A 24,510-nucleotide genomic window follows, 5' to 3' on the forward strand; every position below is an offset into this window, starting at 1 on the left:
AATAGGCATTCGATAAGGTGCCACACAAAAGATTACTGCAGAAGATAAAGGTACGCGGAGTCAGAGGAAATGTATTAGCATGGATAGAGAATTGGCTGGCTAACAGAAAGCAGAGAGTCAGGATAAATGGGTCCTTTTCGGGTTGGAAATCGGTGGTTAGTGGTGTGCCACAGGGATCGGTGCTGGGACCACAACTGTTTACAATATACATAGATGACCTGGAAGAGGGAACAGAGTGTAGTGTAACAAAATTTGCAGACAACACAAAAATTAGTGGGAAAGCGGGTTGTGTAGAGGACATAGAGAGGCTGCAAAGAGATTTAGATAGGTTAAGCGAATGGGCTAAGGTTTGGCAGATGGAATACAATGTTGGAATATGTGAGGTCATCCACCTTGGAAAAAAAAAACAGTAAAAGGGAATATTATTTGAATGGGGAGAAATTACAACATGCTGTGGTGCAGGGGGACCTGGGGGTCCTTGTGCATGAATCCCAAAAAGTTAGTTTGCAGGTGCAGCAGGTAATCAGGAAGGCGAATGGAATGTTGGCCTTCATTGCGAGAGGGATGGAGTACAAAAGCAGTGAGGTCCTGCTGCAACTGTACAGGGTATTGGTGAGGCTGTACCTGGAGTACTGCGTGCAGTTTTGATCACTTTACTTAAGGAAGGATATACTGGCTTTGGAGGGGGTACAGAGACAATTCACTAGGCTGATTCCGGAGATGAGGGGGTTACCTTATGATGATAGATTGAGTAGACTGGGTCTTTACTCGTTGGAGTTCTGAAGGATGAGGGGTGATCTTATAGAAACATTTAAAATAATGAAAGGGATAGACAAGATAGAGGCAGAGAGGTTGTTCCTACTGGTCGGGGAGACTAGAACTAGGGGGCACAGCCTCAAAATACGGGGGAGCCAATTTAAAACCGAGTTGAGAAGGAATTTCTTCTCCCAGAGGGTTGTGAATCTGTGGAATTCTCTGCCCAAGGAAGCAGTTGAGGCTAGCTCATTGAATGTATTCAAATCACAGATAGATAGATTTATAACCAATAAGGGAATTAAGGGTTGTGGGGAGCGGGCGGGTAAGTGGAGCGAGTCCACGGCCAGATCAGCCATGATCTTGTTGAATGGCGGAGCAGGCTCGAGGGACTAGATGGCCTACTCCTGATCCTATTTCTTATGTTCTTATGTTCTTATGAAATTGCAACAATGCTACAGGGACTTAGGAAGAATGTGAGTTGTAACATGAGATGAAAGAGGATCATCAACAAAAGAATTAGATCAAGGGAAACTCTTAAAATATTCATCCAAAAAGCCATGCTGCCTCAGTGTTTCATTCAATTGTAGGTTGTGTGGCTGTCAGTTTCCTCATGCACACCAGGGCAATTAACCACAACAACTTGTATTTATAGAGCACCTTTAACATATTAAAATGTCGTAAAGCACTTCACAGGAGCATTATCAAACAACATTTGACATGGAGCCAGATAAGGAGATATTAGGACAGAAGAGCTAGGTTTTAAGGAGCAACTTAAAGGAGGAAAGAGAGGCAGATAGGCGGAGAGGTTTGGGGAGGGAATTCCAGAGTTTAGGGCCTTGGCAGCTGAAGGCATGGCCGCCAATGGTGGGGCGAAAGAAATTGGGGATGCGCAAGAGGCCAGAGTTGAAGGAGCACTGCGTTCTTGGAGGGTTGTAGGGCTGGAGGAGGTTACAGAGATAGGAAAGGCCGAGGCCATGGAGGGATTTGAACACAAGGATGATCATTTTAAGTTCGAAGCATTGCTGGACTGGGAGCACAGGGATGACGGATGAACGGGACTTGTTGTGAGTTAGGACAAGGGCAGCAGAGACATTCAAGGCAGTTTTACCTTCGTGGTCAAACACCGACAGTTCAAATCCCTTAACTATGCATCGAAGGGGTAATTTTACAAGACTGCACTGCTGCCGAGGAGTCTCACTCATTGGAAACACGTGTGGGAAGATCATGTATGTGCTGCTCACAATTGTCCACCAATAAAATTCTCCCTTTGCTGTACATTGCTAGCAGGATTTATTCAAAGTGGACAATTTAAAATAATATTTGGCAATTTGCTTATTAAGACAAAGATACATCTGAGGTCATGTCTGTAGAATTCAACAGAGGTGATGATATTATTCTGTATTTGATCATGGAAAAACAATAAACTGTTACTCTTCCTGAGTTTATTTCCCTGTTCAGAATATTCGCTGCTTGTGAAATGGAAAATGAATTCCAGCTGGAAAATAAAGAGAGATGGAGTTATCATCTCACAAACAAAAGGCCGTCCCTGAATCGGCTGATTGGGTTTGTTGGCCTGCAGATTCTGGTGTTTGTATTCCGTTTGCTCATGTTGTTTTTAGTTGATGAATAATACGGCCTCTGAGGATGGCCTTGGTACTCTGACAGTGGGATTGAGCGATAATTTCCTCATTCTTAGTGAGGAAGTGGGATAAGTATAAAAGCAGAGAGGTCCTGCTACAACTGTACAGGTTATTGGTGAGGCCACACCTGGAGTACTGCTTACAGTTTTGGTCTCCGTGTTTAAGGAAGGATCTACTTGCATTGGAGGCTGTTCAGAGAAAGTTCACTAGGTTGATTCTGGAGATGAGGGGGTTGACTTATGAGGATAGGTTGAGTAGGTTGGGCCTATACACATTGGAGTTCAGAAGAATGAGAGGTGATCTTATTGAAACTTATAAGATAATGAGGGGGCTCAACAAGGTGGATGCAGAGAGGATATTTCCACTCATAGGGGGAACTAAAACTAGGGGACATACTCTCAGAATAAAGGGTCGTCCATTTAAGATGAGAAGAAATTTCTTCTCTCCGAGGATTGTAAATCTGTGGAATTCTCTTCCTCAGAGAGCTGCGGAGGCTGGGTCATTGAATATATTTAAGGTGGAGATAGACAGATTTTTGAGCAATAAGGGAGTAAAGGGTTATGGGGAGCGGGCAGGGAAGTGGAGCTGAGTCCATGATCAGATCAGCCATGATTTTATTGAATGGCGGAGCAGGCTCAAGGGGCCAAATGGCCTACTGCTGCTCCTATTTCTTATGATCTTATGTTCCTTAAGAGTCCTCAGTAAAGGGTTGAATTGTCAACATCAGGAAAGAAAAGATACCATAGAAAACAACAACAGCAATTTGTATTTATATAGCGACTTTAAGAACATAAGAACATAAGAACATAAGAATTAGGAACAGGAGTAGGCCATCTAGCCCCTCGAGCCTGCTCCGCCATTCAAAAAGATCATGGCTGATCTGGCCGTGGACTCAGCTCCACTTACCCGCCCGTTCCCCGTAACCCTTAATTCCCTTATTGGTTAAAAATCTTTCTATCTGTGATTTGAATAAATTCAATGAGCTAGCCTCAACTGCTTCCTTGGGCAGAGAATTCCACAGATTCACAAACCTCTGGGAGAAGAAATTCCTTCTCAACTCGGTTTTAATTTGGCTCCCCTGTATTTTGAGGCTGTGCCCCCTAGTTCTAGTCTCCCCGGCCAGTGGAAACAACCTCTCTGCCTCTATCTTGTCTATCCCTTTCATTATTTTAAATGTTTCTATAAGATCACCCCTCATCCTTCTGAACTCCAATGAGTAAAGACCAAGTCTACTCAATCTATCATCATAAGGTAACCCCCTCATCTCCGGAATCAGCCTAGTGAATCGTCTCTGTACCCCCTCCAAGGCTAGTATATCCTTCCTTAAGTAAGGTGACCAAAACTGCACGCAGTACTCCAGGTGCGGCCTCACCAATACCCTGTACAGTTGCAGCAGGACCTCCCTGCTTTTGTACTCCATCCCTCTCGCAATGAAGGCCAACATTCCATTCGCCTTCCTGATTACCTGCTGCACCTGCAAACTAACTTTTTGGGATTTCAGGACCTGGGGGTCCTTGTGCATGAAACGGCAAAAAGAGTTTCATGCACAAGGACCCCCAGGTCCCTCTGCACCGCAGCATGTTGTAATTTCTCCCCATTCAAATAATATTCCCTTTTACTGTTTTTTTTTCCAAGGTGGATGATCTCACATTTTCCGACATTGTATTCCAACTGCCAAACCTTAGTCCATTCACTTAACCTATCTAAATCTCTTTGCAGCCTCTCTGTGTCCTCTACACAACCCGCTTTCCCACTAATCTTTGTGTCATCTGCAAATTTTGTTACACTACACTCTGTCCCCTCTTCTAGGTCATCTATGTATATTGTAAACAGTTGTGGTCCCAGCACCGATCCCTGTGGCACACCACTAACCACCGATTTCCAACCCGAAAAGGACCCATTTATCCCGACTCTCTGCTTTCTGTTAGCCAGCCAATTCTCGATCCATGCTAATATATTTCCTCTGACTCCGCGTACCTTTATCTTCTGCAGTAATCTTTTGTGTGGCACCTTATCGAATGCCTTTTGGAAATCTAAATACACCACATCCATCGGTACACCTCTATCCACCATGCTCATTATACCCTCAAAGAATTCCAGTAAATTAGTTAAACATGATTTCCCCTTCATGAATCCATGTTGCGTCTGCTTGATTGCACTATTCCTATCTAGATGTCCTGCTATTTCTTCCTTAATGATAGCTTCAAGCATTTTCCCCACTACAGATGTTAAACTAACCAGCCTATAGTTACCTGCCTTTTGTTTGTCCCCTGTTTTAAACAGAGGCGTTACATTAGCTGCTTTCCAATCCGCTGGTACCTCCCCAGAGTCCAGAGAATTTTGGTAGATTATAACGAATGCATCTGCTATAACTTCCGCCATCTCTTTTAATACCCTGGGATGCATTTCATCAGGACTAGGGGACTTGTCTACCTTGAGTCCCATTAGCCTGTCCAGCACTACCTCTCTAGTGATAGTGATTATCTCAAGGTCCTCCCTTCCCACATTCCCGTGACCAGCAATTTTTGGCATGGTTTTTGTGTCTTCCACTGTGAAGACCGAAGCAAAATAATTGTTTAAGGTCTCAGCCATTTCCACATTTCTCATTATTAAATCCCCCTTCTCATCTTCTCAGGGACCAACATTTACTTTAGTCACTCTTTTCCGTTTTATATATCGGTAAAAGCTTTTACTATCTGTTTTTGTTTTGCGCAAGTTTACTTTCGTAATCTATCCTTCCTTTCTTTATTGCTTTCTTCGTCATTCTTTGCTGTCATTTAAAATTTTCCCAATCTTCTAGTTTCCCACTAACCTTGGCCACCTTATACGCATTAGTTTTTAATTTGATACTCTCCTTTATTTCCTTGGTTATCCATGGCTGGTTATCCCTTCTCTTACCGCCCTTCTTTTTTACTGGAATATATTTTTGTTGAGCATTATGAAAGAGCTCCTTAAAAGTCCTCCACTGTTCCTCAATTGTGCCACCGTTTAGTCTGTGTTCCCAGTCTACTTTAGCTAACTCTGCCCTCATCCCACTGTAGTCCCCTTTGTTTAAGCATAGTACGCTCGTTTGAGTCACTACTTCCTCACCCTCAATCTGTATTACAAATTCAACCATACTGTGATCACTCATTCCGAGAGGATCTTTAACTAGGAGATCGTTTATTATTCCTGTCTCATTACACAGGACCAGATCTAAGATAACTTGCTCTCTTGTACGTTCTGTAACATACTGTTCTAAGAAACAATCCCGTATGCATTCTATGAATTCCTTCTCAAGGCTACCCCGTGCGATTTGTTTTGACCAATCGATATGTAGGTTAAAATCCCCCATGATTACTGCCGTTCCTTTTTCACATGCCTCCATTATTCCCTTGATTATTGCCCGCCCCACCGTGAAGTTATTATTTGGGGGCCTATAAACTACGCCCACCAGTGACTTTTTCCCCTTACAACTCTAATCTCCACCCACAATGATTTAACATTTTGTTCATTGGAGCCAATATCGTCTCTCACAACTGCCCTGATATTATCCTTTATTAACAGAGCTACCCCACCTCCTTTCCCTTCTTGTCTATCTTTCCGAATTGTCAGATACCCCTTTAACATAGTGAAACGTCGCAAGGCGCTTCACAGAAGCATTATGAGATTAAATATTTGACACCGAGCCGCATAAGTAGAAATTAGCACAGGTGACCAAAAGCTTGTTCAAAGAGATATGTTTTATGGAGCTTCTTGAAGCAGGAAAGAGAGATAGAGAGGTTTAGGCAGAGAATTCCAGAGCTTAGGGCCTAGGCAACAGAAGGCACGGCCACCAATGGTTGAGCGATTATAATCAAGGATGCTCAAGAGGGCAGAATTAGAGGAGCGCAGCCATCTTGGGGGGTTGTGAGACTGGAAGAGACTACAGAGATAGGGAGGGACGAGGCCATGGAGGGATTTGAAAATAAGGATGAGAATTTTGAAATCGAGGCGTTGCTTAACCCGAAGCCAATGTAGGTCAGCGAGCACAGGGGTAATGGGTGAGCGGGACTTGGTGTGAGTTAGGACATGGGCAACAGAGGAGCAGGCCACATTGTTCCACAGGCCTTTATCTCACTGCAAAATCACAGGAAGATGCTGTTGATGAATGAAGCAACAGCTTGGGTATAAGATTTGTGGATGGGAATTTTAAATCTCTGCTAATTTAAAACCTTTCCAGTGGTCTGTAACTAAACAGGGAGGGTTGGGGCTGGGGGTGGGGGAGAGTCTTATGGCAACTCACACTTGTTCCCTCAGAAGGGGTACCTCACTACCTCTCTACTTCTAAATAGTTCCCTTCACTATCTCGAACAAGCTTCATTTTAGAATATCTAAGTCAGAGTCATAAAAGATGACATAGGTGGGCTGTAAGGTTGCATGAAAGTCGGACAAGTTTGTGTCTTTCCCAGAGATTTAGCAAGTTCCTTTTCCTGAAATGGATTCCTTATTTAAAACTTGGACGCAGACAGTTGGAACACACAATAATAACTTGGCCAGTCGTCAGTAGGAAATGCATTTTTATATCCCATAATTTATTGACGAAGTGTAAGATTCCTAATGATCTCTACAAATCCATTATAATAAATCAATACTATGTGCAGAATCCTTTTGCATTCAAAGCCTTTCTGCAGTACTTTTCAACAAAGTTATTTTAAGAGCAAAAATGTTATATAAGCAACCTTTAAATATTTATCACCAGTCTGGTACTTTAGGATAAAAATTTAATGTACAATGAAATTCCTTCATTTGGGGTTCATTAAATATACAAAGCATCTAATTGGTGATCGTCTTTATATTTTAAAAAGTTTATACATGTACCTCATCACTTAAGGAACTTTTGGGGGTTAAACAGATGGAAGAGACATTAAAATGAAATCCAGTAGAGTTTTCAACTTTACAACACTGCCTTAACACTGATAAAAATCAAAGATTGGTATTTCTTGTTTATTCTTTGTCATGAATATATTTGTTTCCTCACAAAAAGTTCACAAACTGCGTCAACAAACTGAAAATCCCGAGGACAAAGACGAATGCAGCAATTGGAGGGAACATAAAAACTCAAATTTAATTTGTTCTTCTTAACTACGGCAGTGACCAGATCAGCATTTAATGGGGGGAAAAAAAATCATGTTCCAAAGATGATTGTTTAAACCAAAGCATTGATTTAGAGTGAGTCACCTCAATAGCTGTAGCCGTTGGATTTTTTTTTGATTAGCTTTGTCATTTATTATAAATTAGTTGAAAAAAAACATTTGAACATAGTTTTAATCATCTGCACCCTATCCGTAGATTAACCTTACAACAACCTTGTCCCTCCCTCTTCACCACTGCTATAGATTATGTACTCAGACATCAATAGATTGGCCGATTTACTCTTTAAGGTTTTGTTCAGGTTAACCACATGGCATAAAGCAAACTTAAATCATCAGATCTTATGCCAGATCAGAAAAGGATATGCATAATTCTATACGAACCTAACTGGATGTTAATTCACCAGATATTTTGATTAATCCGACAATAGGAAAGTTTATCTGAAAAGTCATATTGTGCAGAAAGGAAATCCTTTTAAGGTAAAACAAACACAAAATACTGTGGAAATCTGAAATAAAAATAAAAATGCTGGAAAAACTTGGCAGGTCATGAACTTCTGAGGAGAGAGAAGAAGAGTTAAAGGTCCTGATATTGTTGGGGTGGAATTTTCAAGTTCGGATCAGGAAACTTGGAAGTTTTAACTCCACAGTGGCATGGTTCTTTTTTAACAGGTTCCCCTGTCCAAATTCCAGCCTGATTGACACGCTTGGCTCCCTGTCGGGTTGGGAATGTTGCAGGTGGCGCCGCAGCCCAGAAACAGGTAGGTTTCCTGCTGCTTGGGTTAGAGATTGCAAGGGGGGAATGGGTACAGCCTGATTTGGAGGCTCAGTGGATGATCGCAGGGGTCAGAGAGAGATCGGAGGCACTGATTGGGAGATCGTGGAGAGATAAGGGCAGAGATGGGGTCGGTGATCGCGTGGGGGGTTGGTGATCGCTGGCGTGGGGGGCAGTGGGTAGATTGGTGATCGCGTACATTAGGAAAAAGATTTGCTTGAGGTTTGGAGGAAGCACTCCTGCTCCTCCTAGCCCACAAGCAGTGCTGGAAAAGCATGTCCCTGTTCCATCCAGCAGTCTTCACCTCCATTTAGGGCTGGGTTTCCCAAAGCCCAAGAAACCCAGCCAGAAGCTGGAATTGAGATAAAATCTGAGGCAAGTAGCCTCATTAAAATATTTAAATGAGCAGCCCACCTCTGGGAGTGGATTGGTTGCCTACCCCCCCCCCCCCCCTCCGTCCCGATTCCATTAAAACTGGAAGTGGGTTTGCTCGAGGCAGGTTGGATTCCGGTTTGAGATTTTCTATCATTTAACATCCCACCTGACCCAACCCACCCATTTTTGGGGATTAAGATTACCCCCAAAGTTTCAGGCTCATGATCTTTCATTAGAACTGGAGGAAGTTAGAGATTTAACAGTTTATAATCAAGTACAGATTCAGGGAAATGTGAGTGATCTGATTGAAGTTTTCAAGATATTAAGGGAACAGATAGGGTAGAGAGAGAGAACTTATTTCCGCTGGATGGGAGTCTAGAACTAGGCGGCATTGTCTAAAAATTAGAGCTAGACCTTTCAGGAGTGAAATTAGGAAACACTTCTACATACCAAGGGAACTCTCTTCCACCAATGACAATTGATGCTAGATCAATTGTTAATTTTAAATCTGAGATTGATAGCTTTCTGTTAACCAAAGGTATTGAGGGATATGGGCCAAAGGTGGGTATATGGAGTTAGGTCGTAGATCAGCCATGATCTCATTGAATGGCAGAACAGGTTCAAGGGGCTGAATGGCCTCCTCCTGTTCCTGTGTTCTAAAGGGAAAGTTCGTGATAGGGTGGAAGGCAGGAGTGATTAAATGAAAAAAGGAATGATGGTGCAAGGCAAAGGTGGTAATGGGACAAAAGATGGTTGAGAGGAGGTGTAAATAGTTACATCAGAATGGCAGAGGAGGAGGCAAGCTTTGAAATGGAGGTGCTTTACAACTGCGTTTACCTTAAGGAGTGGACAAAAAATGACTGCAAACATTACAAAAAGCCCTTCCAAAGGCTATTCAAAGACTCTTATGCCAAGGAGCCTGCTTGGTACCCATTCAAAATGGACATTCACAAAGTGAAAGAGCAGACCTGGGGCCATTCCAGAGAGTTGTGAGTGGTGCTCATTTAAACATGTTTTTAAATTAAATCTGGGGTCTTAATGGGCTATGTGCATGAAATGGGCGCAGGTACTCCAACTCCGATAGTGGAAGAGCTGAGGAAATTGTATTCTTGAGAGAAATTGGTGTTGGGCCTCCACCTTCAATTTTCCGCTCGCTCTGTTGCAGTTGTGCTCCTGCTGTCCCGGTGTGTGGGATTAAGGAATCAGCCCGATAGGAAATATAAATCCTCAGGAGAAAAAAATTACCTTTGCTGCATTAGCAAAAATGTTTTATGAAAACAGACTTAGGGGTTGAAGTTGTCCCTTTTTGCAACGCCCGTTAGAACCTCCGACGGGCGCTGAGGAGACGCTACCTGCTTCTGCAGAATTGCGCAGGAGTTAGCGGAGGTGCAGGTAGTGCCCCGGGCCGCCGCGCAACCAGCGATGATGTCATCACTGTGCGTGGCGACCCCTTAGCACCGCATGCCAAACCGCGAGGCTGGTGCGAGCGTTGTCAGTGCCAGCCTCGCGGGTCACGAACTGGGCCAACATCCGCTCGTGGGGCGGAAGTTAAAGAGGAAGTTAAAGTCACGTGCGCCCCGTGCCGCCATCTTGGCGGTTTTGCCGACTCATCAGTCGGCCCGAATTCTTGGCCTCTTGCGTGGTCCGGGCTGCCATCGTGCAGCCCAGCACTCTTTTTTTTGTGCCGGGCTGCGGCCCCGGTAGCGTGCTGCCCTGGTGGCCTAGTACAGGCCATCAGAGGCTGTGCAGAGTGCGCAGCGGCCCTCCCCTTTAAGTGAAGGGGAGGGGCGTTGAAACGCATCAGCACTACGCATCTGTGTAGCGCTGCCGATCGTGCCCCATTAGCGCCACTGGACCCGGCCCAAGAGGAAGTGGAAAGCAAGAGATTGAGCTCCACTTCCTCTGAGGGGCGGGAAGGGCAATTTCGCGGCCAGGGTGGGACTTCCGCTCTGGGCACAGGAAGTCCCACCCTGAGCAGGTTACCGCCCCCAATCGGGCGCTGGGCAATTTCTCCCCCTTAATGTTTCATGAGCTCTCACTCATATTGATATATGCAAATTAAGTATAATTCACATTGAAATTATATTAGTAAACAAGCAGGATCACACATCGGTTCAAATAATAGTCAAAGGAATTTTATATGAATGTATTAAAATATTTGTACACTAATTTTGCACATCTTGAATTTTATAATATAACTTACTAACATCATGAATATATTCTCCAAGCTTCATTTATAGAAACAAATCATTCCATGGTACTGTGTACAATTCTGGTCGCCATATTATAGAAAGGATATAGAGGCACTGGAGAGGGTGCAGAGAAGATTTACAAGGATGATACCAGAAATGCAAGGGTATACCTATCAGGAAAGGATGAACAGGCTGGGTCCCTTTTCACTTGAAAAAGAAGGCTGAGAGGTGACCTAATAGAAGTCTTTAAAATTCTGAAATGTTTTGATTGACTGCATACAGAGAGAATGTTTCCACTTGTGGGGAAGAGCATAAATAGAGGCCATCAATACAAGATAGTTGCCAAGAAATCAAATACGGAATTCAGAAGGAACTTCTGTACCCAAAGAGCGGTGAGAATATGGAAACCATTACCACAGGAAGCAGTTGAAGTGAATAGTATAGATGCATTTAAGGGGAGGTTAGACAATCATATGAGGGACAAGGGAATAGAGAGTTATGCTGACAGAATTAGCTGAGTGAAGATGACAGGAGGCTCGAGTAGAGCATAAATGCCGTATATCCTATGTAATCCTATGTAATAGATCATCGTCTGACAAAAAAATTCTTGCTGAAGAAATTTACGAGCTCCAAACTTATAGATTGTTTTTTTATAATTGGCACTTTCTGGTAATCAAGGTCCTCACATTCTATTACCAAGACATTTCAGTGAAAAATGGATATGTTAAAAGGAAAGTAGTACAGATAAATTAATGTCAGCAGATCAGTTCCCCTGTGAATCAGCCAGGGCCTGATTGCATTTAATTGGTTGTCCCGAGGATACTGATGGATTGATAAATAAGCATTGAATTAAAATAAATGTGAAAGACTTAAACTAATGCTGCATTCTTGTTTTTCTGGATGGAATCTAATTTAAAAAACATCCAACAGAACAAGAACACAGCATATGGCTTCATTAGAAATAAATGCCAATGTATAAAGAATTGTAACAGAGCTACTGCATTGCTGATTGAATATTAGTCTATTTCTAGAACATGAACTGGGACTTGGTGAGAATTTCTGTCAGGAATATATCTCCTTCTGTATGGAACTGTTCATTTTCTTTCTAAAGTGTATTACCGTATTAACCTATTAACCGTAGAATACTGAGGGTTCAACACAACACCACTGTTTGTGAGTGTAAGCCTAACAAAATGTGTTTCATTCTTTACACATTACAAGGAAGCAATTAATACAGCAATCGATTGACAACATAATGGTTATAGTGCAGCAAACTCCTGAGGCTCCATTCAAAACAAGCCCGATTAGATTTGTCAGTCTAGTTTTGCCAAAGGTATATTTTCTCCTATAACTACATGAGATGAGAAATTAATTATTTACTAAATGCAGCATTTTTATGCTGTTCCAATGTCAATGTTGTGACTGTCACAGTTATGTCAACAATTATTTTTTAACATGAAAGTTTACATACAGTTGGGATACTTTACATTTTTGAATACGTTGAAATGAATTGTCACATCTTCACCCTTCAAGTACAACCTATGAGATGAAGCTAGTTACTAAAATCCACCCGCTTTGTCTGCAGGTGAATTATCGTCATCTTTGCTTTAGATAGCTAAAAGCCATGTCAGATAGCTTCAATGGTCTCTTATATAATTCAGCTGTACCGATAACCCATTTTCCACTGGTTGAAACAATGGCCGATAAAGTGACGGCACCCGCAGTGAAAATGTTTTCGTCAAAACTTTGTTTCCTTCTGTTTCCAAACAAATTAAGTAACTACTTGCTGGTTTTGAATTAAGCCCCAGGTACATATAAGTGCAAGCTATTATGTTGTTGTTCTTGTGCTATAGCCATTATGTGGCAATGCATCACTTGCTTGTGACATTGTTGTGATGAAAATGATGTGGAAGCTCTTCTGGTGTTTCTCTTTCCCCCCTCAACAATAAAGAACATGCCAAAAAACAGATAATTTCCTTTTTACACTATGTCCATTTAAAGTGATTTTGAAGAATTAATGACCCTGATGTCACGCAGTGAGAAAACTGAGGAATAAAAAGGGTGTAGTGGAGGAGCTGTTGTAAACTGCCCAAGATTCCAATGTAAGTAAGGATGAAGTTACAGCTAGGAGGGAAAAATTTTTTAAAAAGCTATCTGCTGAGTGTATGTGACTATATTGATGGTCATGTGTGGCAGCGTGATGGAATGGCTCTATTTGTAGACTTCATGGCTGTTATTTTGCTGACGCTCAGCGGACCCGATTGGTGGCAGTTCAGCAGTGACAATTAAAATGACTGACAGTGGGTCGGGAACTCCCTGTCAAAACGGGCACACCTGCATTTCCTGATGTTGGGTCTGCCAGCGCTGAGTAGACCCAACAGGCAGCAGTGGGCAACCTAATTCAAATCATTAGTGGCTTGTTTACAACCACTTAACAATGCTTTTTTTCCCCCAGCTTTTTGAATTTGACACATCACCCAGTGGTTTCCCGCTGTGCCTAGACCTTGTCTGTGAAGTTGAGGTGGGAGTTCACTGACCATTGAATCAGCTGTTGAGTTGACAGCTTCAAATAAGAACATAAGAACATAAGAAATAGGAGCAGGAGTAGGCCATTTGGCCCCTCGAGCCTGCTCCACCATTCAATAAGGTCATGGCTGACTTGATCATGGACTCAGCTCCACTTCCCTGCCTGCTCCCCATAACCCTTTACTCCCTTATCTCTCAAAAATCTGTTTATCTCCGCCTTAAATATATTCAATGACCCAACCTCCACAGCTCTCTGGGGCAGAGAATTCCATAGATTTACAAACCTCTGAGATAAGAAATTTCTTCTCATCTCAGTTTTAAATGGACAGCCCCTTATTCTGAGACTATGTGCCCTAGTTTTAGTGGAAATATCCTCTCTGCATCCACCTTGTCGAGCCCCCTCATTATCTTATATGTTTCAATAAGATCACCTCACATTCTTCTGAACTCTAATGTGTATAGGCCCAACCTACTTAATCTATCTTCATAAGTCAACCCCGCCCCCCCATCTCCGGAATCAACCTAGTGAACCTGCTCTGAACTGTCTCCAATGCAAGTATATCCTTCCTTAATTGCGGAGACCAAAACTGTACTCCAGGTGTGGCCTCACCAATAACCTGTACAGTTGTAGCAGGATTCTCTGCTTTTATAATCTATCCCCCTTGCAATTAAGGCCAACATTCCATTTGCCTTCCTGATCACTTGCTGTACTGCAAACTAACTTTTTGTGTTTGATGTACAAGGGCCCCCAGGTCTTTCTGTACCGCAGCACTTTGCAATTTTTCTCCATTTAAATTATAATTTGCTTTTCTATTATTTCTGTCAAAGTGGATAACTTCACATTTTCTCACATTATACTCCATCTGCCAAATTTGTTCCCACTCACTTTGAATCATGCTTTTCCAAATGTTCCGCTACTGCTTCCTTAATAATGGACTCCAGTATTTTCCCAATGCCAGATGTTAGGCTAACTGGTCTATAGTTTCCTGCTTTTTGTCTGCCTCCTTTTTTAAATAAGGGCGTTATATTTGCAGTTTTCCAATCCGCTGGGACCGCCCAAGAATCCAGGGAATTTTGGTAGATTACAACCAATGCATCTACTATCTCTGCAGATACTTCCTTTAAGACCCTGGGATATAAAGCATCAGGTCCAGGGGACTTGTCTGCCTTTAGTCCCATTATTTTACTTCATTAGTGATAGTGATTGTACTAACTTCCTCCCTCCCTATAGCCCCTTGATTATCCACTATTGGGATGTTTTTAGTGTCTTCTACCGTGAAGACCGATACAAAATGTCAGACCGATACAAACGTCTGGTCAAAGCTCCCAGCTGATTGAGAAATGTTCCCTTAACCATTAGCTTCTCTAAACTACATTTTCACTACAGATTCAGGATGCTGCAAGTCTTTACACAGGTCCCCATCCAGTCTGACCTCATTACCTCTCTCACCATTGACAGATCGCTTCTGTCATCTACTTCACCTGCCATCTATTCCATCAGCACAGGTGCACTTTATACTCTCTCACCTTGGTCTTCAGAATCTGACCACAATCATCCCCAACACCCGCATCATCAGGCACACCAGCAGCACCACCAACAACAGCAACCTTTTCTTTAATCACCTGATGCTGCACAGAACAGAGGCCATCAGCATCCAACCACATTGCTGCCTGGGAGCATGGTCAGATTTACTTCATTTGATGCTGTAAATCCTGGCTGCCACATGATGTGCCAGGTTGGCACCAACCCATACCAACACATAAAGCATCCCTAGGACCGAGATGCGGAGGAACTTCTTCACCCAGAGAGTGGTGAACCTGTGGAATTCTCTACCACAGAAAGTTGTTGAGGCCAATTCACTAAATATATTCAAAAAGGAGTTAGATGAGGTCCTTACTACTAGGGGGATCAAGGGGTATGGCGAGAAAGCAGGAATGGGGTACTGAAGTTGAATGTTCAGCCATGAACTCATTGAATGGCGGTGCAGGCTAGAAGGGCCGAATGGCCTACTCCTGCACCTATTTTCTATGTTTCTATGTTTCTACAATGCCCAACCCATTCCTTTCATACTGATGACCATTGAGCGTGGTACTGTTATGTCTCACCATTCACTGCAACTCACCAAGTCACTTCCAAAGATGCACACAAATCTGTCTGAGAATGCAAAGTGTTGAAAATAAAGGTTTCAATGCACATTAACAGAAACTTCACATGAACATTGCATAAAACACACAAGTGCCTACCTTGGATGTTGTTAGTTGGTATGATAGGATTAGGACGAGAGTGAGTGTGGCTAGTGTGATGGGGAAGTGGTAATGTAGATAGAAAGGGATGGGTGGAGGTGCAAGGTAAGTTGGTGTGAGTAAGAATGTGCAAGAATAGGGTAGGGAAGGCAGAGTGATGGGGATATGATGAGTGGCACAGCAGGATGAGGTTGAGTGTGGCTTTGCAGTAATATTTCGTGATCTACTGAGATCATTGAAAGATTTGGTCCTCCTGACCACATGACTGCTTGTGTCCTCCTGTGCAATGTGCAACGAGACGGCTTTGGTCTACTGGGGAGGTCTCGTCCATCCATTAGAAGGGAAGAGAACCTCCCTGCATGATGTGACTCCCTCCATAATCATCTGGACGGAGTTGTGGACGAGCCTGGGTGCAGCCGGACATCTTTGTGCAGTGCTTGTCAGTGTTTGCAACATCTCAATGATGTAGAACACTGATAGCACAACTGCCAAAATAAAGTTTGCGCATGGTCACTTTAAGGAAACCGGCTGATGAAGCATCATCAAATGACATCTTCAGACCCACTTCCTTCAATCAGCCAGGACCCTCGCAGGGCGAGGCTTAACAAGCCCAATCATGGAAAGTTGTGTCGGAGGCCGGGTTGGAGACAAGCAGGGCTGGAACCCGCCACCGACATAGGCAAAATCGTGGCCCGTGTATCAGTTCGTTAAAACTTCAGCTTATTATTTATAATTATTGATGTACAATTAATGACAAGTCTGTGCAAGAAAACGGAAAACATTCTGTCATTACATCTGTGGAGCTGATTTAGTGAAAAATGTACAACATATTACAATTTTTTCTAAAGATATAAGACCCGCCGACATTTTAACCCTGGATTTTCAGCAGCTGCAAAGTGGGTTGGCAGCCTCGTGAGACGACCTCCTGCAGCTCCAACTCAATGTACTCAGAGTGGTAAGACACGGATTCACAGACATGATTCCCTTGTGTTGAGTTTCAAATCTTGAACTCTGCTATTGAGGCGAGGAGAAGTCAGAAGTATCCCTAAAGGGAAGGAGGAAGAATGAACTGATCTGTCAGGTATGTTACTTTCTGTACATCTCGGATGGCTGGTTATAATGCAAGGTCAAGTTTGGAGAATTCTAATTATGCCAGTACAGGGACAGCAGGGTGTCATTAATGGCAAAATTGTTCCTATTAAGTTAAATGTAGATCTCGAGGGACTAAATTCACAGCACAACAGAGCTGGGAAATGTAGATTTGGATCTGAGCCAGAGTATTTTGGCCAATGAAAGTTAGGTTAGAGATTCCAGTGAGCATTCACGTGTATTGCAGCCAGGATGTTTCCAGCAGAAGGTGTCTGATGAGAATATATGCTTGGGAGGGAAGTCAATCAGTTCGGTTGACGGGTCTACTGACAATTCACAGAGCAGGGAAGGAGCCAGTGCCCTTATCTTTCCACTTCCTGCCAATAATCAAAGAGTACAGGGAAAAAGAGTCACATGATTTTGACTTCAATGGAAATAAAAATCTTCAGAGATGTAAAGCAGGCTGCTAATTCGCCTTCACCATTGCACAAAATCAGAATCTACCCTAACATGTCTGGGTTAGCTTGCTATTATCTTGGAAAGAGTGTAATGTTTATAACTATGCAAAATTGTTTGATCTTTTACTGGTAAGAAATGCCTTCCATATCCTACTGGCAATGATGCCTCAGCTTATGCTGCTGAAACCCTCATTCATGCCGTTGTTACGTCTAGACTTGACTATTCCAAAGCTTTCTTGCTAGCCTCCCGACTTCCAATCTCCATAAACTTGAGGTCACCTAAAACTCTGCTGCCCATGTCCTAACTTACACCAAGCCACACTCACCCAGCAACCCTGTGCTTGCTGATCTACATTGGCTCCCAGTTAAGCAACGTCTCGATCTTAAAATTCTCATCCTTGTTATCAAATCCCTCCATAGGCTCGTCCCGTCCTATCTCTGTAACCTCCTGCAGCCCTACAATCCACCGAGATATCTACGTCCTCCAAAAATTGGCATCTTATCCAATTACAATTTTAATCACTCCACCATTGGCAACTGTGCCTTCAACTGCTTGAATTCTCTATCTAAACTTTACCGCCTCTCTACCTCATTTTCCTCCTTTAAGTCACTCCTTAAAACCTAACTCTTTGATCAAACTCTACCCTAATGTCTCCTTATGTGGCTCAGTGTCAAATTTTGTTTGTTAATACTCCTGTGAAGCGCCTTGGGATGTTTTGCTATTTAAATATAAGTTGTTGTTGTTGAAGTAATGTGATGCAGCACCGCCATCTACTGGTGTAATAGCATACGATCACATGACAATAATCTCAGAATTGATAGGTTCAAGGCAAGTCATTTGACTTTACTTATGAACTGTCTTTGAGGTATATAAATATGAACTGTTTTCAGCAATTATTCGGTATTCAGTGCTGAGATCTAACCTAGATTGAAGATAAATCAGACTCTGATGGATATCCTACTTATAAGTATATAGTGTAAGAATAAAAGTGTTTATTCATGATTAAAATTGATTATGTGTATGTATAAATGTTAAAAGTGTAGATTAACGGAAAGGCCTGTTTGTGTTGAGATAAAATGGAAGCCCACAGATTGTCAGCATGGGCTAAGTTTTGTAAGAAACAAAATGAAAGCCCCCACAGTGATGCTGCATGGTTTTTGTGTATTGGCCTCCAGACAGCCACATGTGTGAGCAGAGCCAATAAGGAGCTGCCTGGAGCCAAGATCCAATCATGAGGCTTTCGATGGGACAATGGCCTTGAGCAATATAAAAAACGCAAGCCAGGAAATTTTTTCTCTCTTCTCTCACTGCTGGACACATGGCAAAAGACCTCCTGTTGAAGACAAGCCAAATCAGCATGCCATGTGTTCAAACCAGCCAGCAAAAGGGGCGTAACATATATCGCTTTATATTATAACCTCATTGTATCTCTGTTGTAACTAAGGTAGATCTATAGGATATTTGACGACTGCTGTTAAATGCATGTATGTGTTTTTAATAAACTGTGCCAATTGTTCTGAAAGAATCATCTCACAGTCAAATGTAAGCCCAGAGCAATCCTACAAAATTGGTGGAGAATGCGGGCACTTGGCGAGACAGCTTTTTGATGATTATTTTGAACAATTGAAAATCTCGGGAGTTGCGATTCTAACCTGTGTTGCGATTATAATTGAAACAATTAAACGGATCGGGAGTTGGGTCTTGGGGGAGCAGTCGTCTCGATAGTTGTAACTGTTTAAGTGGGGTGGGTTGGAACTGTTTAAGTGGAGACCCACCAGTAGTGATATTCAAAAGACACAGGATGAAAGGATCGGTCATGGACAGAAAGCCAACAATAAAAAGTAAGTTGAACTAGTTTATCAGGAGAGGTTGTCCAAAAAGCTCCCGATACAAGACGCAGAAGAGTTAAGGGCACAGGCACAGCACAAGGGTAGACCTGCATCATTTGGTGAGATGGTGAGCATTATACAGGAAAGGGTAAATAGGGGAGAGCTGAGATCAAAACGGGCAAACGGTCTCGTGGCATTTAGCGTTTTTTATTGTGCCAGGAGAGATGAGGAATTAATGGGCAAGACGCCAAAGTGATACAAGATTTGAAAGAAGTGCAAGTAAAAGAGATTCAGTTTAAAAAAAAGAGAGATTGAAGGCATAAAACAGCAAAAGCAAGAAGGCCTCCAACTTGTGAAGCAATACAGGGAAAAATACAGCATTTAAGACAAGATATTGGCCAGTATTAGGCAATTAGAAAGAGGGGTCGAACAGGCAGGTTCATTGCGACAGCAATAAAGCCTTTCAAACTTAAATGCCACCGCAGCTATTGTTGAAGCAAATGAAAACAAATTAGAGTTATAAAAATATAAATTGGTAAAATTGATGCTCCAGCAAGAGATACAAGATGCGAGTGGTGCATTAAGAGAAGTCATTAAGAAGCCACATAGGGAGTCAGATCACTCCCAGTGCCAACTAGAAATAGCGAGGCTAAAAAGTAAGTTAGGGGAGCAGCAGGCCCTGGTATCCGCAGTAACACGGGGAGCCATAACAGAGACAGCAGAAGGGGAAAAGGGGGAAACAGATTGGGATGAGGAAGGAAGTCAGTATAATCCCCAGGAGAGTGGTGTAGAATGGGATACCTTGGAGACACAAGAGCCAATCGTAGCCGTAGTAACCACTTCTTCACGATGTAATGCGCACGGCCACATCACCAGTAACCATACCGACTCACGGCCCATATCTGCCGTTTACGCCACGGCGTGTAGCCACTAGTTGGGGCCCATTAATGATGGGGACGACCCACTGGAAGTTAATAGGAGGTGGGCAAATTTCAGGAGGGGTCACCTCGAGTTGGAAGAGAGAGACTTAACACGAGTCCTCTTCTTGGCCTGTTCCACTCCCCTAAAAGATAATCTGCCAGACGCAGTCCTCCAGCCTGGTGCAGTGGCAGATGCTGTCATGACCGAGATCCTAAACCATTTAGGGATCCAAAACTTGAACTTAGTGGCTCTGCTTAATCAGACCAAGCAGCGTACAGAAGAGACCCCTGGAGCTTTCAGTAATCGCCTGTACAATATCTATCAACGTATGCAGAACCAGGCACCTGCAAATGCTACAGTAGGAAAGAATCGGCAACAATTTAAATCGATGTTCCTGACCCAATTCCACCCTTTAGTTAAAACCACCCTGGGCATAGCTATGAGGCCCAACAATCAGTGGACAGATATAGAGGCCAATGCTTAAATAGCCTGGGAGATGGTAAAAGACCAGTTAAAGGGAAAGTCACCACCAACTGCAAATAAACCAGTGTCAATGGTGGAGTGATCTCGAAACTATCCCTTTAAGGGACAGTGCTTTAATTGTAAAAGACTGCAACAGACCCAGACCAGCACTGAACCATGTTGCAACGCATAGATACCTCCCAAGGTATGAATCCAAGCCCTCTGGGAAAGATTAATGATTGGATAAATTGATAACCCTTATACAAACCCAAATTGCCACGGGGAGAATGCAAAATTATTTACTGGTGCACGTAATCGACATTGCACACTCATTAGAGAGACCCATTCAAGGATCCACCCTATGACAGGGTTCGGCCCCCCAAAGATTGGTCGGAAGTGGGGTGCCGATGTGATGGTAGCAGGAGACCAGTAGTCCTTGTTGTCTTAAAAGGAGGCAGGCAACAGATTATGCTTATCGATACTGGCTCAGCCGTTACCATCATCCACACCCCATTCCCTGAACACCATGCAGCGGCGGGCAAGAGTTATATGACCCTTAAAGAGTATAACGGTGATACAACCACCGCGTATACAGGGAAGGCCACTGAACTTCAGTTGGGAGGCCTCACCTATAAGGTCCCAGCACCTATGCTGATGACCACCCCCGACGGAAGGGGAATTTTAGGGACTGATGTGTTAGATTAGTATGGCTTGGTGATCGATTATAATTAGGACTGTGTTTGGATGGGATTAGGAGATAAGGCAGGAGTGATAGAAATTTCAGATGCTCACTCGGTTTTTGCTATTAAAAAGCCATCTGAGTATGACGCTCCAGGGAGTGAAAATGAAGCTGTGGCGAAATTAATTCGGAAACACCCAGCGATGTTTGCCACATGCAAGCATGACTGTGGAAAAATGGCAGGCGAGGAATCTACTGAGGGACCCCCCCACTCATTCACTAAATCCCAAGGGAGAGTCACCCTTACATCCGAGACACCATAAAATCCCTAGTCGAGCGGGGTGTTGTTAGGACAGGCACTTTCACGACCAATTCACCCACATGGCCGGTTAAAAAGCCTGATAGCAGCAGGTGACTGACTATTGATTACAGAAAGTTAAATTCTGTAACACCAGCCTGCTCACTGGTAGTAAGAGAAACTCCCACCATATTATCTCAAATTCCTACTGGTTCCAAGTACTTCTCGACCCTCGACATCGCCAATGGATTCTGGAGTATCCCTGTTAAAGGGGAAGACCAGTACAAATTTGCATTCACATTTGAGGACCAGAGCTACACCTGGACAAGCGTGCCTCAGAGGTTCCACAATGCCCCCACGATATTCCACAAAAGAAAGGCTGCAATTTTAAAAGACTTTTCCCGCCCTACCTGCTTGCTGCAGTACGTAGACAACCGACTGCTGGCAACCGACAGCATGGAGGAGCACCTGTCCCTTTTGCACGAACTTTTGACATTGTTGGCTCAGGCGGGACAGAAATGAATCCCCGTAAAGTTCAATTAGTAAAAGAAAGGGTCACCTTTCTAGGAGTGTCCATTTCTCCAGAGGGATCATCCCCCGACTCTCACAAGGTAGAGATAATACAGCAACTGCCATTACCCACTTCGAAAACAGCCCTACAATCATTCTTGGGTTTGGTGGAGTACCAAAGGAACTTTATCCCAGGCTTTGCAGAATGTGCAAAGCCCCTGTATGATTTAATAAAACTGCAGAGTGATGACATACGCCCGGTATGGACTGGTATCCACACCCAGTCCGTGGCTAAATTAAAAACTGCAGTGATACAGGCCGCATGTCTGATCCCTCCTAATCCCACGCAGCCCTTCCATTTGTAGGTCGGGGCCACAGAGCAAAGCCTCACTGCAGTTCTGTGCCAAATGCGAGCTGATCGACTATAGCCCATTGCATATGTGTCTCGAATCCTGCAGGGGGCAGAAAAGACATATGCCGCATACGAGCGCCACCTACTGGCCGTCTTCTGGTCGGTACATCACTTTACCTTTATTACTGGGTTACAGGCAACAATCCTGCACAGCGGACACACATCTCTGAAACTACTGATGAAACCTGGAGATTCGCAAGTTTCCTCACAGCGCCTCAGCAAATGGATATTGAAATTTATGGAAAGAGACATTGATACCATTTCCAAACCCACTACCTTGCAGCCACAATTTCTGATCTATGAGGGGGACCCACATGAATGTCCATTACCCCGATTAACTTTGAGATCCATCCTGTGCAGAAAGAACCGATACAGGATGCCCCAGATGTCTACATCGATGGGTCCTCATATCACATTGAAGGATCCCCTCACACCGGATACGCTGTGGTATTGCCAGAAAGAACCATCCAGCGAAGATGCAGCAGACAGTCTTCACAATATGCAGAAATCGCCGCACTTCGAACTGCTGTTATGGAGACCTCAGATAGACCCATGAATATTTGGTCTGATAGTGCCTATGCTATACACATCATGCTCGCCCTGCCCCTATACCACAAAAATGACTATTGTATGATAAATGCTAAGACCCTGGTCCATGGGCCCTGGTTACGCCTGCTCTGGTCATACCTTAAACAGCGATCCCAGCCCTGCTTCATAGGAAAGGTAGCAGCCCATCGAAAAGGGGTCCACATAGTGAGAGAAATTCCAGAGCAGACAGAGTAGCCAAGGACACTGCGATTGATGGGGAGATAGAGGATATAGTTGTTGAGCCCTGCAATGCTGTTAGCAAGGATCACCTAGATTTAAAATCCCTGCAGCAGCAATGCTGGTCATATGCTGTTGTAAGCACCTGGCACGAGGAAGGCAGACCCCTTCCTCAACCGACTAGTGCTCCCAATACCAGACTAGCCACTGCCCCTGACTCACATGAGCAGTTGCTGATGTTCAAAAGAAAGCCAAACGCCTGCCCGGCAGTGTGTGTTCCACCAGAGCTGGGTCAGGAACTGCTCTCCCTCCTTCACTCCCACCCCACAGCAGGGCACTATTCGGCCCTGGTAACCTTCTACAAGGTAGCATCCACAGCTTGGTGGCCTTCCATAAGGAAAACATTCGACCAATACGTGGCACGATGCCAACCGTGCTTGCAACACAATCCTCCCGCATGCGCGAACCGAGCCTTGCTCCAAAGTGTGCCCCCACCTCAAGGGCCATGGATTCACCTCCAGATAGACTGCATTGGGCCACTTCCACAGGCGCAAGGCAATTTTCAGCATGCCCTAGTGGTGGTGGATCAATTCACTAAATGGATCGAAGCATTCCCCTGCTGCTCCAACACTACAATCACGGCAGACAAAACACTATTGAATCATGTGTTTTGTAGGTGGGGAGTACCTGTACAAGTGGACAGCGATCAAGGTTCATTTTTTACCGGTAAAATTTTTACCTACCTGCAGGAAATGTTAGGGATAAAACACAAATTACATATTGCTCACCACCCCCAGTCACCTGGAGGGGTCGAAAGGGGGAACAGGACCCTCAAGTTAATGTTAAAAAATTGTGCGCGGACCACCCCACTCAATAGGCTAACATGCTGCCAATGTGCTTAATGGCAATGAGGTCCACACCTCATAGAACAATATGGGTCTCCCCATATCAGGCCATGACAGGGAGGCTCATGAGAACATCAGGACAGCTAACACTAACAGGGATGTGTCCCCTGACAATGAAAACTCACAAACATCATCAATCATCAGTGTGCTGTGAGAAGCAATGGTGCACTGAAGATACGGCAAGGGGAGTCTCCGCTGGAGATGTTATTGGACTGTTATTAAATACCCTACACCTTATGAGCTTGGGACCAAGACAGGCCACCCGCTTTTCTTCCTCTCCCCCTCAATGCTTACGATATATGAGGGGTCAATAAGGATATTTCCTCCTCAAGGTGGGGAGTTTGTAAGAATAAAGGTGTTTATTAATGATTAAAATTGATTATGTGTGTGTATAAATGTTAAAAGTGTAGATTAACGGAACGGCCTATTTGTGTTGAGATAAAATGGAAGCCCACAGATTGCCAGCATGGACTAAATTTTGTAAGAAACTAAATGAAAGCCCCACAGTGATGCTGCATGGCTTTTGTGTATTGGCCTCCAGACAGCCACATGTGTGAGCAGA

At 43.7% G+C, this 24,510-nt stretch overlaps 1 long non-coding RNA gene across 1 annotated transcript in view; it reads left to right on the forward strand.

Annotated features, from left to right (window-relative positions):
- Positions 1-22,575, forward strand: part of LOC139272702 (uncharacterized) — a 40,794-nt gene extending 18,219 nt beyond the window's left edge. Inside the window, exons 2-3 of the long non-coding RNA XR_011594946.1 lie at positions 16,468-16,700; positions 22,415-22,575. This is a non-coding gene — a long non-coding RNA (uncharacterized lncRNA). The remainder of the gene's footprint in view (positions 1-16,467; positions 16,701-22,414) is intronic.
- The last annotated feature ends 1,935 nt before the right edge of the window (positions 22,576-24,510 follow it).

The sequence above is a fragment of the Pristiophorus japonicus genome, chromosome 9 (assembly GCF_044704955.1).
Source record: "Pristiophorus japonicus isolate sPriJap1 chromosome 9, sPriJap1.hap1, whole genome shotgun sequence".
Classification (NCBI taxonomy): domain Eukaryota; kingdom Metazoa; phylum Chordata; class Chondrichthyes; family Pristiophoridae; genus Pristiophorus; species Pristiophorus japonicus.